The sequence below is a fragment of the Phoca vitulina genome, unplaced genomic scaffold (genome assembly GCF_004348235.1).
Source record: "Phoca vitulina isolate PV1807 unplaced genomic scaffold, GSC_HSeal_1.0 scaffold145, whole genome shotgun sequence".
Lineage (NCBI taxonomy): Eukaryota > Metazoa > Chordata > Mammalia > Carnivora > Phocidae > Phoca > Phoca vitulina.
In genome coordinates this window covers 112,726-127,921 of record NW_022589848.1, presented here as the reverse complement: position 1 = coordinate 127,921, position 15,196 = coordinate 112,726, and the positions used below count along the sequence as shown (strand labels likewise).

The 15,196-nt window shown below is 42.4% G+C and overlaps 1 protein-coding gene across 1 annotated transcript in view; it reads right to left on the bottom strand.

Annotated features, from left to right (window-relative positions):
- LOC116628940 (schwannomin-interacting protein 1) overlaps positions 1–15,196 on the bottom strand; it is a 139,320-nt gene that overhangs the window by 118,338 nt on the left and 5,786 nt on the right. The window lies entirely within an intron of this gene.

Here is a 15,196-nt window from a genome sequence, read left to right as displayed (position 1 = left end):
TCGGAGGTCTCACTCCCGCCTCCGCGCCTCCCTGACCCGCCCCTCCTCGGCTCGCCGGAAGCCTCGGGGTGGGGGGGGGCCGCTCTCAGCTTGCGCCGGAGAGGGTGGCTCTCGCCGCCCCCAAAGGTGTGCGGGGCCGGGGCGCGGCGGCAGTAGCTGCAGGCGCCGCCGCCGCCGCCCTGGGGGAGGGAGGACGCGCCCTCCCGGCGGCGGAGCCGGTCCCGCCACCGAGCATGCCCAGAGGCTGCCGGGCGCGGCGTAGTCCGCTCTCCCGGTTTTCGCGGCAGCAGGCTGGGGCGGGAGGCCAGGCGGGGATGGGGTTGGAAAGGTCGGGAAAAGGCCGAGGGAAGGGGGCACTGGGCGTTAGGCATGCAGACCCGGCCAGTTAACAGGGGCGGCACCCTGGGGAGGGTGGTGGATTTTAACCCCCAGACGCACTAATATTTTCTGGGCGCGTCTCAAGCCCTCTTTTCGGGGCTCCTTATCCTGCGTAAGCCTCCTGGTGCCCCAAAGCCCGGGCGCGGCGCATCCTAGCCCACGCGGAAGTCCCCGAGTGATCGGGTGAAGGACCTCGCCCCCCCCCACGCGCGCACAGACACTAGCCCATGTGGGAGCCCGAAGTGACGTGTGCTCAGTGGTCATGCACCATCATTTCCCTTCCACCTTCCTCGGCCACTTCCTCTCCCTCCACCGCCCAGCTCCAGTCACCTTGCTGGCTCCCCTTCCAAGTTCAGGCTGTGGGCGGAACCTGTTGCTTTAGCTCACGCTTCCTTCCCCCTCCCGGCCGCACGCTGAGGATGACCTCAGAGAGGTGTGTGTATGGGGAATGGAGGGGTTAAGTGTAAGATGGGACTGATACCTGGAATTTTGGAGGAGAATCTGTTCTAAAGGTTCAGGCGAGCCCTCTAAAGTCCCCTTTGGCCACCTCCAATCAAGGAGACATTAAAGGAGGGGAAGACGTGGATATCAGGTGACCTGCTCCGGGCACGTGCACTGGCTCTGCGCCCTAAAATTTTTCTGGAAACCGAGTCAAAGAAACATATGCTGGCTTTTTCAGAATACACACTGGTTCCCTGAGTTTGGTAGCTCATCTAATTAGGAACAAGGTTCCGTAAAGTGAAAGATACCAACATTTGAAAAGCATAGATGGGTCATAGAACACCTTTTCAGGATTAAGAATTTCCTGTGAACCAACCAATTCTGACTTGTAAGAACTGGGAAACTAAGAAATGCCCTCTTCTCTGGTGCTTATGAAAAACACTTAGAACTTAAATGTTCTCACAGGCACAAAACTGTGAGGTGATGGATGTGTTAACTAGATGGGGGGGGAATCCTTTCACACTGTATGCTTGTATCAAATAACTACGGCACACACTTTAAATATTTACAATTTTATATGTCAATTATACCTCAATAAAGCTGAAAATTTTCGAAAAAGAAAAAGAAAAAAACCCCAGCACTTAATTTTACAAAAGATTGGGAGAACCAGTTTCCTTGAACTTCCAGATTTGGGCTGTTACTAATTATTCCCAGTGAATTCAAGCCTGGACCAGGCCACTACCCTGGCGTTGCACCCTCCAGATGGAGGAACAGGGGAATGCTTGGAATTCTTTAGTAGGGAGTGGCTGCCACCCTGACATTTCTTCTAGGTCCTAATTGGGACTGGGTGCAGAAACCCTTTGTTTAAGTAACTTCAGTGAAGTGTGACTCTTTCCTGTCCTAGGTAGGCCTGAGCCAGGGAAGATAAACTAATCTTTTAACTTGTCTGGAAGCAGCAATCTTATGAATACAGGAAAAGGGGCCTCTGGTCTGGCCCCTTTACAGCTCTTCTGTAAAACAGGACTGATTATAATTTAAAATGTCTTTTATGGTAACATCTGTAAATAGTGTGCCTTGTGCTCCAAATATGGTTCGATTTTGAGGTTGCTGTGAAGCACTGGGTCAGTTGGCTGCCCCCCTGTGGGATGGAGGTGACTTTGAGAGTGTTCAGAGATGTGGGTAGGAAACATTGCGTGCTGGGAATTAGATAGCTGCTTTTCAAATCACCATGTGATTTGGCAAGGTTTAGGTCAGGAAGAGCTCCCTGCTCTGTGGCAGGACACAGATAGACAAGTATTGATCAACTGGGTGATGAAGAAGAGCTGTGGTCTCAGTCCCAATTTTTAAACATTAGGACCTCCTTAGCCACCCACCCAGATTCCCTCTTGGGCTCCAACTCATCCCCCTGCTGCCCAGATGGTCTGTGTTCAGGGTATGCAAAATAAGGCCTTAGAAAAACATTTGGCAAGGTAAATCCATTGCCAAAACTGCATGGCATTTCAAAGCCAAATAGAAACCTCTTTGAATTATCTGTCTTTTTAAATTATTTTTCTGACCAGATATTCTGGATCAGATGGGAAAGTACCAGGTTTCCTTTTTTCTTTTCTCTTCATGCAAGGTGCCTGGCTAGCCCAGTTTCCATTCTGTTTCCAGCTTTCCATCTCCTGCCAAGAACTGTCCCATTTTGGAACAGGAAGCCCTGCCAATTCTTAGGCCGGCAACAGTCTACAGATATGTCCAGCAGGATGGAGAGATGATTTGGAAAGTGATTGAAAGGTCCTGTCTTCCTGTTTATAGGACCGTTTCCTCAGGTGAGAAGCTTGGGGCTTACAGACTTAGATTTGTCCCCTGCAGTCTTTGTACATTAGACATCAGAGATGTGAGTCAAGTGGGTGTCATCACAGACCAGCACCTTCTGCCAAAAATCACCAGTCCCTCTTGAATACCCACTGCTCCCACCCTAGTCTACACTACTCTGTCCTGAAATGACTGAACAGTCTTCCTACTACCTATGCGCATTGTCTGCATGCCAACAGACTGCCTTTCTGAAATGCAAATCTGAGCAAGTCTCTCCTGGCTTTCTCAAAGCCCCCTTAGCTCCTCATTGCTCTTAAAGGAACTGCTTCCTGCCCAACCTCCCCCCACCTTCTTCTGGCAAATTTCTAGTTATCCTTTCAGTCTAGGCTTAAATGTCACTTCCTCCTGGAAGGCTTCCTGATTCTCTATGCCCCCCAAAAGGGATCGGGTATCTTTCCCATGCTCCTGAGATACTCACTGCACTTATCACACACGCTGAGGTTGCTGTTAATTGCTTATCTTCTCTACTAGACTCAAGAAAACCATTTTATGTCAGGACCCAGGCCACACATACATATAAAAATACTTAAAAGTTTCATAAAACCCTTATTTTGGGTTTTAAAATCCTATCCTAATTCATTAAAAACAAATTCTGCCCACACGTCACATTGACGTTTTATCCCTTGAATGGATCAGGGCTCCTACCGTGAACAAATACTCTAAATTCCGTGAAGGGAGGAGCTATTTCTATTTTGTTCACGGTAACTGGAATGGAATAGAAGCTTCATCGGTATTTGTTGCTGGAATTATTAATAACATTGAATTCATTTAATTCTCCAAAACTCTTACGAAGAAACTAGTATCTCCATTTATAGGTATGGATGCTGAAGATAGTGAGGTTAAGTAAGTTGCCTAATGTCAAAAAAGCAGGAAAGCTGGGCAGCATAGCCAGGATTTGGACCCAGGTAGCTTGGCTTCAGAATCTTGGCTCTTCGTCACTCAGCGAAAGCCTCCGTGCTCTTTGGCCTGCATGCATATGGATAAATTTACCAAGCAAAACGCCAGAAAGCGTCTCCTTCCAGCAACTTCGAAGGAGTCCTCAGTCTCCTCCCTGCAGAGGCTCCTTGGGCAGTATTTATGTCTGTGCAGAGAAGAAGGAAGCTGGCAAGAGCCGCTGTTCTCCTCTGCTCACATGCGCCCCACCTCCTCAACTGTCAACAAGTTCGGCACTGATATTCAGCAAGTTGGGAGCCTTAACTGTAAAGTCAGAGTATAGACACCTCAGGAAAGGAAATTCCACATCATTATGAGCTACATGCTTCAAGTTCCCCCCCAAAACAAATCCTTCCAGAAGGTAGCCATCATGAGATTGGGATTTTCAGTTTTGTCGTGAACAGAAAACTGGAATAATACTCAAAGGGTAGGGATGAGAGCATGTTTCTCAGAGGCCAGTGCTATTTATAGGATTTAATCTGTCAGGGCGACATGTGAGAAAAGACATGATTGAAATATTTAAATCATAAGGAGCTGGGAAAAAGGTTTATTTGCAAAATTCCCAGACTAATTCGGAAATGATTGCCCCTCACGTTGAACCTTCTCTCAGTTGTGGCATTTAGAGTAATAAAGAAATAGCTGGCAAAGAGGTTCCTATTTCATCTTTATTACATGAATTACATGCAAGTCACATGCAGTACACAGATGCTCTCCCATTTCACCACCTGAATTTAACTACATGGGAATGTTTAACAGCACCATGGGGCCAAGTGTCCTGGATATAGAACATCTGGGCTTAGTTTCCAGCCCGGTCTCTAACCAACTTTGTGACCTCAGTTTCCTTATGACGGGGCTAGGCGGCACTATCACGGCGTTAAGCAAATAGTAAGAATTAATTGAACAAATGAATAAGTTAATGAATTAATAGGCTTCTTCCAGCTTAAAGACCCTTTGGATTTCATCCTAGACACTATGGGAAATATGGTATAAAAGTATCTCTCAATGGTTTCCTTCCCTTCCCTGTTGGGACATAAGAAGTTGGTTCCTCCACTAATTCAAAACCAACGTCTACATCTCCATTAGGCGGTTTGCATGCGTGGTATTTCTCCTGTAGAGCCCACCTTAACTTTTAGTCTGTATGTGTAGATATTTTGGAGATGGAGCCTATATCCAATTTTTTTCTTTCTTTCATTTGCAGAGCTTTATCTTAATGGAAAACATCCCTTAAAAAATACATTAACATCTTAAATGTTTTGATTCTCTAGAAAACCATGAGAGTGCATTTCTTTCCTGCATTTTCCTCAATAAAATTGAAATGGCAAAATCTAGGCAACTCAGACCTTAAAAGATAGCTCCAATGACCTATTTTCTAAACGTGAAACCAGGACACTTGGCTTGACAGATGCTATAGTGCTTATAAAAACTAGGTGAATGTATGAAATGAACATTACTCTAAAAAGTCTATAGGCATTGGTGAATAAGGCAGCTCTAACTTCAGCATGGGACGGCGTCTTTCTTTATCAGGGAAAAGTCCCACAGAGGTGTCATTCAGGGCCTCAACATATGGCCACACAGATTGTGCCCTGTCCGGTGGTACTAGGAGGATTGTGATCTGCACCACAGGTGCCTGCTGGGAGGAACCATTTGGCACCTTTTGCCCAGGTGGCGATGTAAACGGCACCCCCTAGGGTTATGCAGTGCACAATCTGCACAACAGTACACAGAGGCTCTGTTGGTAATACCACTGGAAGGAAATTTGTTCCCTGTTGATGAGATTGGAAGAGGAAGGCTGCTATTCTTTTCCTAATGAAGCCATACCTCAGATTGGATGGCATTGACAAAAATTCAACTTATTTAAACTCTCGTCTTTCTTTTTCCAGAAGTTCTCTGGCATCATATTCTACTTTCCTTAAGTTCCTGGCAATTCTTGAAAATGCATGTCTGTAAGCAACTCTGAATTTACTTTTTGAGCTTCACTGAAGGGCATACATTACATAAAAGGACATTTAGGAAAAGCTAGGAAAGTTTGTAGACTCATTGCATGAGCTCAGGGAAGCATTACAATACTGAAACCATGGGCACGTGATCCCAGGACGAGCTGAACCGCCTCCGAAACTGCGTGCGCCTTGTGCTTTGATATGCGAGGCTTGTCAAAGAGGAACATCCTCACAGGATGCTCTCAGAAGTAAAAACTCTGTTCTGGTCACTTCTCGACATAACTTTGGAAGTGTTACCAAAGCAGAAAATAACTGCTGGCATCGTCAGTGCCGAGAGAGCAGGAGGAATGCATCTGAACGTGAAGAAGGAGGTGGCTTGGTGGAACAGGAGGGAACTCTTCCCAGAGTCTTGCTCTGCCTCAGACTAGCTCTGCATTTATGGGCAAGGCAGTCTTTGCAGCTCTTTAGGCCACAGGCCTTCTCATGAAAGGAGAGCTGGATGAAATTGTCAGACGTCTCAAGGGTTAGGCAGCTGAGGTAAATGAGGGAAGTAGGCAGCATGGGTGACAGGGAGTTCCAGACTAAGTCACTGAGTCACGGGACAGCACAGCACAAAGGTATCCATATTAAAATTTGGAACAAAACCTATTGTTATCTTTAATTTATCCCTGGATCACCACTTGGACCTCTGCTCTCAGCTCTAGATGCCCAGAATTCTAAGGCTACATGAAAATCAAAGAGGGAAACCATCCATCTTGGCTTGTATAGGATGGTCCTGCTTTATACCTGTTGTCCTGGCATAATTATGAACAGCACCTTTCTTCACTCTCAAAAGTGTCCCAGTTTACATGATAAATTATATGATCACTCAAGGTAAGGGGGAATGTGAAAAATGTCCAACTTCACTAGTAAGGAAATGCAATTTCAATAATAATGAGGTAAGATTTTGCCTATAAAATATTTTAAAATTATTTAAAACTATAATACTCAGTGTCAGAATGAGTGTGATCAAAGAAACAGTCATATACTATTGGTGAGCTTATAAATTGGTTGATACAAACTTTCTGGAATACTATTTGAAATACTCTTTGATAAATGTCTTCCTAGAGTTTATACCCCATAACCCGTTAATCACGCAACAAGTGTTTATTGAGCACCTACTACATGTGGGAGATATTATAGTGAAAAGACAGGAACGCTATTTGCCCAAAAGGAAACATCAGTCTAGTGGAGAAACAGACATTACAGGAGAAAAAAGATACACAACAATTTAGATTACAATTTGTCATAAGTACCCCAAAAGTAGACTCATACAATGCTGAGAGAGCATGTAGGTAGTATGTGTGTTGGGGATGCCATCAGAAAAAGGTCCGGTCAGCGGAAGAGGGAGGGTGTTCAAGGCAGAAGAAACCTCTTAAACAAAGCTTTTGAGGCTGGAAGAAGCTTGCCTCCATCGAGTAGCTGCAAGGAAACCACTAGGTTGGAGCAAGAGAGTAAGGGGAAAAGTGGCAAGAAAAGGGTTGCCATTAAGATCTTTATCCCAACAACCACTTAAGGTTTGTAAAAGCAGGCTGACATTTTTATTTATTTTTTAAAAAGATTTTATTTATTTATTTGACAGAGAGAGACACAGCGAGAGAGGGAACACAAGCAGGGGGAATGGGAGAGGGAGAAGCAGGCTTCCCGCGGAGCAGGGAGCCTGATGCAGGGCTCGATCCCAGGACCCTGGGATCATGACCTGAGCCGAAGGCAGACGCTTAACGACTGAGCCACCCAGGCGCCCCCAGACTGACATTTTTAGAAATGTTCTCCTTGACAGAGAATTAAGAAAGGGATAGAAGGACAGAGCAGGACTAGAGTGGATGCAGAGAGACCAAGTAGGAAGCAAATGTGTAGTCCAGGGAGGAGATAAATATGGCTTAGGTGGGGGTGGCGGAGATGGAGAGAAATAGAAATATTAAAGCTATATTTAGATGAGAGAATTAACAAGACCTGGTGACTGAATAGATGGGGGTGGTGAGGGAGACAAAGATGTCACTGATGGTTTCCAGCTTCGTATCATAAGCAATTGAGTGGAAAGGTGATGTTTCTTTACAGAAATGGGCAATAAGGAAGGGGGTTTGGTAGGGAGCAGAGGGAGGGAAGATACTGAATCCTTTCTGGACATTTTCTATCTGGGATGGTATAAGACATACAAGTGGAGATGACAAGTAGATACCTGGATATGTGCGTCTGGAGCTTAGAAGAGAGATCTGGGGCTGGAGATAGAAATATGGGAGAGTGTGTATCTGAACGCTTGGGTGTAGGTGATATCTTCTGCAGAGACAGAGAGTAAGAAGAGAAGGCCAAGTTTCTAGCCCCGAGGAACTCCATCACTTACAGAGCTAGAAGAAGAACCAGTTTGTAAGAAAGACAAGGAACAGAATGGGGGGAGGAGACAATAGTTACTCTTTCAAAAATCTAGCCTAAGGACACAGAGATGAGGATCTAGATTTATGCATAAAGACGCTCATTGTGGCATTTACAATAGTGAAAAATTAGCTTCAACCGAAATGTCAAAAAATGGTGAGATGTTTAAATAAATTGTGACATATTCATTCTGTGGAATAAATGCAGTCAAACAAGACGCTTTTGAAAATTATAACATTAAATGAATAAAAGAGGATACACTATCATACATACAACATGACCCATGTTTTGAAAAATTAAATGTTTATATGCCTAGAAAAAGATGTAGCCACATGTTAACAGCGGTTAATGATAGATGGTAATATTGCAGGTGATTTTTTACCTTTGTATCTATTTGGATTTTTCAATTTTTTTACAATAGTCACAAAATGGGTAGAATATTTTTATGAAACAAAGAAAATTATGCATATTTATTTTACTTAAAAGGAATGGTTCTGAATTTGCTGAAGAATTCCATTAAAAACAATTGTTCAGGGGCACCTGGGTGGCGCAGTCAGTTAAGCCTCCAACTCTTGGTTTCAGCTCAGGGTATGATCTCAGGTTCATGAGATCTAGCGGGGGTGTGGGGCACCGCGCTCAGCTGGGAGTCTGCTTGAGTTTCTCTCTCCCTCCCCCTCCGCCCTTCAACCCCCCCAAAACAAATAAATAAATCTTTTTTTAAAAAAATTGTTCAGGGGCGCCTGGGTGGCTCAGTCGTTAAGCGTCTGCCTTCAGCTCAGGTCATGATCTCAGGGTCCTGGGATCGAGCCCCACATCAGGCTCCCCGCTCGGCGGGAGGCCTGCTTCTCCCTCTCCCACTCCCCCTGCTTGTGTTCCCTCTCTCGCTGTGTCTCTCTCTGTCAAATAAATAAAATATTAAAAAAAAAAATAAAAATAAAAAAAAAACTGTTCAGATGAGCTAAAATTTATTTGTATAAATTCTATGATGAGTCCTTTTATAAAACAAATAATTTTCTGCTTCCATAAATCACTTACTAGTTTGAAGTTTTTGAATGTCAGATTTTATTTCAAAATATAGATTGGGTCAGCACACTTTTGAAAAAAGGTTTGGGGTTTTAATGGACTGGAACAGGGGCTAAATAGTAAATATTTAAATATTTTCTGTAAAGGGCTAAATAGTAAATATTTTTGGCTTTGTGGGTCATATAGTCTGCTGCATTTTTTTAATCAACCCTTTAAAAATGAGCTCTCAGGCCATTTAAGAGTAGGCTGTAGGCTGGATTTGGCCCACAAGCCATAGTTTGCTGACTTCTGGACTGAAGGATGAATGCACAAGAACAATGCATAATACTTTTTCATTAAAAGCTAACATAATATTGGGACTATAGCTAGGTGAATCTTCAATTACTAGAGTACTAGAACCAGTTTGGGTTCATTTTCAGAAGCAGAATAAGTGGAAAAGGTCTAAAAAAAACGCTTTTTTTTAAAGTTTATATATCCTTAGCAGAAAATTGATCCTATGTAAATATGCCAAGAAATTGGTATTTTCGCCTAGAAAGTCAAAGCTAAAGGAAAATTTATTTATTTGTAAAATGAGAATCCTTTCATATTTCTTTTTTTTTTTTTTTAAAGATTTTATTTATTTGTTTGACACAGAGGCACAGCGAGAGAGGGAACACAAGCAGGGGGAGTGGGAGAGGGAGAAGCAGGCTTCCCGCGGAGCAGGGAGCCCGAGGCCTGCATGCAGGCCTCGATCCAAGGACCCTGGGATCATGACCTGAGCCGAAGGCAGACGCTTAATGACTGAGCCACTGCCCAGGAGCCCCGAGAATCCTTTCATATTTCTTCTGCAATCTTAGATTGTTGGTATTATGAGGGGACTGTTGTTGCTACATATAAGAATCTATTCACTTGTTCTATTCACATTCTATTCACTACGCCACAAACCTGGGGGCCATCCTTGTTCCCCTCTCCCCAACCCCTCCCCCTCCAGCATCAAATGTACTTAGTGCTGTTAGTGGCCCAAGCAGGTCCCTGTTCCTGGCCACCACACCTCCCCCCCAGCTGATGGGAGTACTGGCTACAAAGGCTCACAGCTATCCTCTATGGTGCAATTTATCCATCTGCCTTCATCAAGCCAAGCATACCATCTGATCCACATCCTGCCTGGCATTTCCCTCTTCCCTATCCTGCTTCTCTCACTTCCTTATAGATTTGTCTCTCAATAAACCACCTGCATCCAAACCCCTCTCTCAGGCTCTGCTTCTAGAGAACCTGACCTAAGACACCAAGTCTTGGCGAATCTACTTCCTAAATATATTTGACTTTCTGACCACTACGTCTGCTTGGAGAAAGGGTACTGGACTACATCACACTTATAATTGTATTCCAAACTATGAATAAATTTCAAAATTTAATGTATGAGGTCAGTAACTTTTATGAATACGAGGAAATGGTTCTTATAAAATTATGCATTAATGATCTGATAAAAACACCCATAAGGATAAACAAAGAACTTGGAAGAGGTTTAGCTTTCAATTGACAGTACTATATAGAATTATTGCTAATATTATTAGTACCAGTGAGTGGAAATAGCTGCATCTCCAATACTATCAATTTTGCTAATTGTTACTGCTTATATTTTTAAAATTACACTAATAACTAATAGCCTATAAATAATCTTCTATTATAAGGCCTTTCCTTTTTATTATACTGTAATAGGTTCACTGATGCTTAGTATGATGTGACTATTTGCTGACTATGAAGAATACCTTTCTTAGGATATGCATATGTGTTCAATTTATCTTCTCAATTACAGCTACATTAAAACCTTCAAAATTAGGTTTGCAAAACCAGGCTCTGTTCAAGCAGTGGCGACTGACGGACTTGTGACATCCTGCTCTATTGCATTCTGGCTAATGATTCACAATAACCTTCAAGAATAAGCACCAAGTAAATCAGACGGTTTTGCGTGGCTCGTGGGGAAATGTTCACCTAGTGCCTAGCAGTCTGAGGACTAGACCTCGTGCAGGGTGAGAGCTGAAAGCACCATGAACACAAATCCACGCAACAGTCAGGGAGATGATGTGCGAAAGCAGAGCATTTTCCCAATGGAACGCCAACAGTTTTTCCCAACTCCATCTAAAATGATCCCTCTCTTCACTTCCATTCTGGAAGTAGGATATTAGCCACTTCTGTGTTTTGTCAATGAAATACAATTTGCTTCAAGTTATTCATAATTGTAACTGGTAAATTTATTATGAAGAACAAAGCAGACCATTCTTGGGTTTAATAATCACTGAAACGGTTTCATGTCAGCCATTATTGGTAAATAAATTACTCAGCAAGAGAGGCTAAAATGCTGTTTTTCTCTTCCTTCCTTCATGGGGAATTGGTTAAAAACAAAACAAAATAGAAACCTCTCAGTACGCTGTTATTTAAATAGCGGCAAGTCTAGATTATTTCAATACCTGTAATGAGTCTATTTCTTAGGAATTTCTTTTCACTTTCATAAAATGACTTCAGTGAGTTATAGCCACATTCCTCAACCTGAGCAGAAGCATAATTGCCCAAATCCCTCTCCCACGCTCCGTGGAGGAGACAGGCTCTCCCTTAGGAGCGCACAGCACTGGGGGGGCGGGGAGGGGGTGTTTGGCCTGAGCTCACAGGTGGGGCCCAAAGGCAGTATCTGGTTCTCTGCAGTCAGGCCAAGTCACAATCACTAGGCTGCCACCTCAAGGATTTTGTCACACTATATTCCACCTATACTCCTATTTACATAGTATTTTTCTTTAAATCAATTCATTTTTAAATCCATTCAAAAGAGAAACTTTTTATCACTATGATAAATGGAATATAAGTATTATCTGGTAAAATACAAGTGAAGTGTACATATATATACTGCATTTTATCAATTTTAAGCATGCTTTTTTTTTTTTTTAAAGATTTTTATTTATTTGAGAGAGAGAATGAGAGAGAGAGAGAGAGAGCATGAGAGGCGGAGGGTCAGAGGGAGAAGCAGACTCCCTGCCGAGCAGGGAGCCCGATGCGGGACTCAATTCCGGGACTCCAGGATCATGACCTGAGCCGAAGGCAGTCGCTTAACCAACTGAGCCACCCAGGCGCCCTTAAGCATGCTTTTAAAAATAATTTTAACACCTCTGAAATTGGGATGTGTCTTAGAATCAGTAGCATCTTGCAATTAGAATTAGCAGCATGTCTGTTGTTCTTTAGTAGCATATAAACTAATGATGTGTTTTACATATCAATGGTACATTAGGGTTGATGAAATATAGTAAATTCTATAAAAACAATATTATTAAACTTGTAAAAATGAAAAGTAAAAATGCCCAACAAAAATTAGAATAAGTCAAATTGACATATAAAATGTATGGCTGAAAATAACTTTCTTATTGAGAGGAATGGCATTTTTTTATCAAAATAGCTAGATATCCTAATTGATGGTTTCAGACAAAGATGAGGATCCACATCAATGAGACAAATCTGTGAGTTTCTATGAACCCACACTAAAAATCTGAACTTGCATGAGGATACGGTTGGACAGCTCAAAAGATATTTCACTATTTCGTCTGTAACATATAACATATTTAAGAGTACATATACTCTGCAACTGCAGGAAGTGACATTTCAGTATATCACTGAATAAAAAACAGAGGTGCCTATGGAAGTCAGTGTTTGGGAATCCCTCCCTCTAGGTGTTATTCCTGGCTGTCCATACTTCTAATGGGCCTGGTCGAGGGTTCAGTTACTGAGGGTTTGGAACATTGATGATTATATTTGAGCACCTTGCCTCTGGTCCATGAGGTCCAGGTAAAGTTGATTACCATGGCACTACCTATATTTGTTTCATCCTGAGCAATATTCTCTGTGATATCACAGGTTTTATGTGCTCGTTTCCCCCTCCTCAAACATACATGATTATAAATACAAGCCCATCAAAAGACACTTGTCTGAGTATCACCTATAAATTATTGTGTACCACACTCTGGGAAACAGTCACTTGGAAGAAGCACCAAATAGGAAGGGCTCAGCAGAAACAGGGACAATTGGGTTACAGCTAGAACCAGATGGGTCAGGAGGGTTAAGAAGGGCAGTTAGGAGGCAAAGACTGCCCAGGGACTGCCCAGGACCAAGAGCTTTGACCTAGAGCCCTACCTGTTGGGGAGGGAGGTGCTACCTTAAGGAGATAACAGCACTCATTTATCCATTCTTCTGTTCATTCAATTACTCATTCATTCAAAGACCTACTGTGTGCCAGGGACTGGGTTGGACTTTAGAGAGAAAGAGTTGAAAGAGGTCAAAGAGTTTACAGTTTAAAAGGAAACAAAGAATATCCATGATTTCATTTGGGTTTCAAAGTATGTGGGTGGGCATGGTCAAAGAGTGCTATGAAAGAAGATATTGGAGGGAGCATTTAACTCAATGTGGACAGCTCAGGAAAGCCTTCCCAAAGGAGTGATGCTCGAATTGAGTTTTGAGGGACAAACAAAAGTTGCAGAAGTTCCCCAGGGGCCAACTGATGAAAGGACATTCCAATCTCAGGGAATAGTATGGTCGAAAGTTTGGAGGTGTAAGAAAGCATGGTCTCTTACCTACAAATAAAAGAGATTTGGTATAACTAGAAAAGACAGTGTGAATATATACAAGAGAATAGTAGAGAAAAGGCTAGAAACGGTAGGAAAGCAAGAGCTGGATGTGAAAAATACTAAACTTGGATTTGAACTTGAAATTGATAGGGACCTGAAGGACTGTAAACCAGAAATGGCTGGATTATATATGTGTTTTATGTTTTGATTGATGTTGAGAAAAAGTGAATTCTGTATCAAAACATAGCCTGAAAGCCTTAGCTAGAGTGCTGGACAGCACACAAGAAATCTGCATCATTTTAGAAAAGACTTAAAATATAATCAAGGGATAGTGGGCTGCTGACAAAGAGTAGAAGTGCAGATGATTACCGTCGCAGATGTGAGGCATTGAACAAGTCAAACACCAGCACCAGGAAATGTCCCAGGTGAGAACGAGAGTTTGGAAAGAAAGGAAGAAGAGAAGCAAGTGCTAAACTTCACAATGAATTTAGAAGGATGGCTGAACCAATAAATGACAATGACAAGGACAGCTGGAGTTCTAAGATAATTCATAGGATGGATTCTGTATCTATCTATATTCTTTTGATTCTTTTAAAAATAAATTTTTATTATGGAAACACTTCAAACATTTACATAATTGAAAAGTATAATGAACCCTCACGTACCCATCCCCCGGCTCTGGCAACTATCAATCAATCCATGGCAATCTTATTTCCCCTATAACCCTCCATATCCCCCCACCCCCCCTAGATTATTTTGAAGCAAATCTCAGACATCATATTATTTGAAGACAATGGTCTTTTTTCTCCACCCAAATCTGTGTTGGAACCACAGGATATGATGAATCTTGTACTGTGGCTAATTAGAAAAACACTGAAAATTAACAAATACAGAAGCAAAGTCTACCTAATAAACAGAAATTAAATATAAGACAATATGAAAATGATTATCCGTTATTTAAGGAAAGGGGTAGAACAGAATAACTTAAAAATAACACTAATTTGGTAAACAAGGTTACTAGCAAAATCTCATGAAATGAATTAAACTATGAAGTTAAATACATGGGCAGGAAACACAAGGAAATTTAATTTGAAAATGTGTAAAAGCATTGAAGAAATAAGCTATGAAATAACTACGAGAAGAGAAAGAAAAACCTGAAAGCAGAAAGAGACCTGGGCTGAGGGTGGGATGGGGAAGCAAATTAAGTGTAAGTTCGAATATAGCCTAGCCCATTTAAAAGAGATCCCAATCAATTTCCCCATTCTGTAATTACTTACAGAGCACCTGCTGCGTGCAGGGCGGTGTTCACTGCTCTGGAATGTCAGGTGCCTTTAGTAAAACCATCTCTGCTGTTTGAAGAGGAGTCAACAAGTGACCTGGGGGCAAGCAGCTGCATCTACCTGATTCTGCCTGAACCTCATCCAGATTCTTAATAAACACCTGGCTTCTTGAGACATGGAGGCAGCTGGAAGGGGTTCAAAGAAGTGGAACAGAAAATAATTAGAGGAAGAGATTGATTTTAACAGAAAGATCAAAGGAACCAAATATAGGGAACTTGGCTAAGCTAGGGCTCAAGAAAAAAAATGAGCTATGTGAGGCATGTAAAGAGTGAAGCAAAATAAGAAATACTGAGCT